We start from the raw sequence: 4,990 nt of genomic DNA, 5'->3' as shown, positions 1-4,990 counted from the left end.
CAACTGAGCAAATTATGCAAACAAGACCTAGGAGACAGAGAGTTTGTGTAACATAGGGACAGGAGCAGGAAATTCAGTCCCTCAAACCTGCTCCACCATTCAGCTCCACCCTGGCTCATCTGTACCTGAACTCCATTGAGCTGCCTTTGTATTGTAACACGCTTGTACATTTCAATCATACACAGTTAAACTGGTAGCTTTAGTCCCAGCCTGATGTATAATCACCCTCTTTATTTCCCATCCTTACAGTTAACTTAGTGACCATTGTGATCCTGTCTCGGGGAAAGTGCGGTCTCTCCAAATGTGTCACTTACTACCTGGTGACCATGGCAGCGGTGGATCTACTGGTCATTGTCATCGATCTGATACTGAGGCACATTCCGATTCACTATATGATGGAGTTTCTTACCTTGCTTTTGATCCCCGTGTGTAATATTCACACCGTCCTGCTTTACGCAGACACAGACTGTTCTGTCTGGTTCACCGTCACTTTCACCTTTGATCGATTTGTGGCCAATTGTTGCCAGAAGTTGAAAACAAAATATCACACTGACAAAACGGCGGCTGTGGTTCTCGGAACAGTGACTGTACTGAGCTTTCTAAAGAACATTTTCTGGTATTTTATGTACACGGATCATTATTGGTTTCAGAATTTCCCCTGGTTTTGTCTTGTAACAGTCGATGCTCAGAAGTCACCGCTATGGGTGACAATTGAATTCCTTCATTATATTCTAACCCCAGGGGTCCCATTTGTTCTGTGGTTACAAGGGCAGGTGAGAGGCTGGGAATCCTGAGGTGAGTAACTCACCTCCTGACTCCACAAAGGCTGTCCACCATCTGCAAGGCACAAGTCAGGAGTGTGATGGAATACTCTCCACTTGCCTGGATGGGTGCAGCTCCAACAACCCTCAAGAAGCTCGACACCATCCAGGACAAAGCAGCTCGCTTGATTGGCACCCCATCGACAAACATTCACTCCCTCCACCACCGACACACAGTGGCAGCAGTGTGTACCATCTACAAGATGCACTGCAGCAACACACCAAGGCTCCTTTGACAGCACCTTCCAAACCCGTGACCTCTACCACCTAGAAGGTCAAGGGCATCAGACACAATGGGAACACCACCACCTGCAAATTCCCCTCCAGATTGTAACATTGCACAGAGAGATATATGGTCAGTTGTACACCCAGAGCGAGTAGTGAGGGACTGGAGTCAGGTGTACACCCAGGTTGAGTAGGGAGGGTCTGGAGTCAGGTGTACACCCAGTTCGAGTAGTGAGGGACAGGAGTCAGGTGTTCACCCAGAGCGAGTAGTGAGGGACTGGATTCAGGTGTACACCCAGGTCGAGTAGTGAGGGACTGGAGTCAGGTGTACACCCAGGTCGAGTAGTGAGGGACTGGAGTCAGGTGTACACCTAGTTCGAATAGTGAGGGACAGGAGTCAGGTGTACACCCAGGCCGCGTATTGTGGGACTGGAGTCAGGTGTACACCCAGAGCGAGTAGTGAGGGACTGGAGTCAGGTGTACACCTAGTTCGAATAGTGAGGGACAGGAGTCAGGTGTACACCCAGAGCGAGTAGTGAGGGACTGGAGTCAGGTGTACACCTAGTTCGAATAGTGAGGGACAGGAGTCAGGTGTACACCCAGGCCGCGTATTGTGGGACTGGAGTCAGGTGTACACCCAGAGCGAGTAGTGAGGGACTGGAGTCAGGTGTACACCTAGTTCGAATAGTGAGGGACAGGAGTCAGGTGTTCACCCAGAGCGAGTAGTGAGGGACTGGATTCAGGTGTACACCCAGGTCGGGTAGTGAGGGACTGGAGTCAGATTTACACCCAGAGTGAGTAGTGAGGGACTGGATTCAGGTGTACACCCAGGTCGAGTAGTGAGGGACTGGAGTCAGGTGTACACCCAGGCCGAGTATTGTGGGACTGGAGTCAGGTGTACACCCAGAGCGAGTAGTGAGGGACTGGAGTCAGGTGTACACCCAGGCCGAGTAGTGAGGGACTGGAGTCAGGTGTACCCCCAGGTCGAGCACTGAAGGACTGGAGTCAGGTGTACACCCAGGTCGAGTGGTGAGGGACTGGAGACAGGTGTACACCCAGGCCGAGTAGTGAGGGACTGGAGACAGGTGTACACCCAGGTCGAGTAGAGAGGGACTGGAGTCAGGTGTACATCCAGTTCGAGTAGTGAGGGACTGGAGTCAGGTGTACACCCAGGCCGAGTAGTGAGGGACTGGAGACAGGTGTACAACCAGGCCAAGTAGTGAGGGACTGGAGACAGGTGTGCACCCAGGTCGAGTAGAGAGGGACTGGAGTCAGGTGTACATCCAGTTCGAGTAGTGAGGGACTGGAGTCAGGTGTACACCCAGGCCGAGTAGTGAGGGACTGGAGACAGGTGTACAACCAGGTCGAGCACTGAAGGACTGGAGTCAGGTGTACACCCAGGTCGAGTGGTGAGGGACTGGAGACAGGTGTACACCCAGGCCGAGTAGTGAGGGACTGGAGTCAGGTGTACATCCAGTTCGAGTAGTGAGGGACTGGAGTCAGGTGTGCACCCAAGTCGAGTAGAGAGGGACTGGAGTCAGGTGTACATCCAGTTCGAGTAGTGAGGGACTGGAGTCAGGTGTGCACCCAAGTCGAGTAGTGAGGGACTGGATTCATGTGTACACCCAAGTCGAGTAGTGAGGGACTGGAGTCAGGTGTACACCCAGGTCGAGGGGTGAGGGACTGGAGTCAGGTGTACACCCAGGTCGAGTAGTGAGGGACCGGAGTCAGGTGTGCACCCAAGTCGAGTAGTGAGGGACTGGATTCAGGAGGACACCCAGGTCGAGTAGTGAGGGACTGGAGTCAGGTGTTCACCCAGGTCGAGTAGTGAGGGACTGGAGTCAGGTGTACACCCAGATCGAGTAGCGATTGACTGGAGTCAGGTGTGCACACAATTCGAGTAGTGAGGGACTGGACTCAGGTGTACACCCAGGTCGAGTAGTGAGGGACTGGAGTCAGCTGTACACCCAGGTCGAGTAGTGAGGGACTGGATTCAGGTGTACACCCAGTTCGAGTAGTGAGGGACTGGAGTCAGCTGTACACCCAGGTCGAGTAGTGAGGGACTGGATTCAGGTGTACACCCAGTTCGAGTAGTGAGGGACTGGATTCAGGTGCACACCCAGGTAGAGTAGTGAGGGACTGGATTCAGGTGTACACCCAGAGCGAGTAGTGAGGGACTGGAGTCAGGTGTCCACCCAGTTCGAGTAGTGAGGGACTGGATTCAGATGTCAGAACCTGCTCAAGGATGTGTAAATATTTTGTATTCTCACCGGTAATTTATTCCTCAAATCAATGGGAGTCACAACACTGAATGTCAGATGTCAGACATTTATTAAACAATCATTCATTAAACAAACAGAAAACCCAAAGTTTCCAGCAAAACCCACTGAGTTTTAACCTGAGAATTAAAACGTGTTACAGCCAGCAGATCAGTATACAGATTGGACAGATCTTAACCAGGTTCCAGTCTGTCCGTCCCAACTCCCACTTTTTATATCTTTTCCTTCACCCCTACATCACAATTTGTCTCTGTAACCTCCTCCGTCCCCGACAACCCTCCCTATCTCTGTAACCTCCTCCGTCCCCTCCGACCTTCAATATCTCTGCAACCTCCTCCCGCCCCCAAGAACCCTCCCTATCTCTGTAACCTCCTCCGTCCCCCAGAACCCTCCCTATCTCTGTAACCTCCTCCAGCCCCTACAACCCTCCCTATCTCTGTAACCTCCTCCATCCCCTACAACCCTCCCTAACTCTGCAACCTGCTCCAGCTGCTACAACCTTCCCTATTTCTGTAACCTCCTCTATCCCCTACATCTCTCCCTTTCTCTGTAACCTCCTCCGTCCCCTACAACCCTCCCGATCTCTGTAACCTCCTCCAGCCGCAACTACCCTCCCTATTTCTGTAACCTCCTCCGTCCCCTACAACACTCCCAATCTCTGTAACCTCCTCCATCCCCTACAACCCTCCCTATCTCTGTAACCTCCTCCATCCCCGACAACACTCCCGATCTCTGTAACCTCCTCCATCCCCGACAACACTCCCGATCTCTGTAACCTCCTCCGTCCCCGACAACCCTCCCAATCTCTGTAACCTCCTCCAGCCGCGACAACCCTCCCTATCTCTGTAACCTCCTCCGTCCCCGACAACACTCCCTAACTCTGTAACCTCCTCCAGCCCCGACAACCCTCCCGATCTCTGTAACCTCCTCCAGCCGCTACAACCTTCCCTATCTCTGTAACCTCCTCCAGCCCCTGCAACCCTCCCAATCTCTGTAACCTCCTCCATCCCCTGCAACCCTCCCTACCTCTGTACCCTCATCATGCCTTGCAACTCTCTGACAACTGTGTACGGCTCCAATTTTTAAAAATCCCTTTTTAAACCCCTATTTAAATCCCCCTTTACAACCCCTTACAAATAAAATCTCTGCAGTAAATCAATACACCCTGTTAAAACAGTTACGAAACACCTCAAACAGCTTTTAATAAACCGAGTTTGAAACCCTTTTAAACACATTTAAAACCCGCTTATATGTCCTTCTAAAAGCCTTAAAAAACCCTAAATAAAGCACTTTAAACTGTTTCAAAACAACATCATAAAACATTTAAACAGCTTTAAGACAATAGAATAAACGATTTTAAACTTCTTCAGAACTCGATTACAAACCTTTTCTGAACAGCTGTGAAACCCTTTATAAACCCATTTAAAAATATCTTTAAAAGCACGATAGAAACTACTTTTAAACACCTTTAATATCCCTTTAGAAACCCATTTCAATAACTTTTGAAGCCCTTTATAAATCCCTTTAAAAACATCTTGCAAAACTCATTTTGAACACACACACAGACACAGACACACACACACAGACACATACAGATAAACACACACGAACACACACAGACACAAACACACAGACACACACGAACACACACAGACACACACACAC

This window comes from Heterodontus francisci, unplaced genomic scaffold, assembly GCF_036365525.1.
Source record: "Heterodontus francisci isolate sHetFra1 unplaced genomic scaffold, sHetFra1.hap1 HAP1_SCAFFOLD_345, whole genome shotgun sequence".
NCBI classification, from domain to species: Eukaryota; Metazoa; Chordata; class Chondrichthyes; order Heterodontiformes; family Heterodontidae; genus Heterodontus; species Heterodontus francisci.
This window is presented reverse-complemented; position numbering follows the sequence as displayed.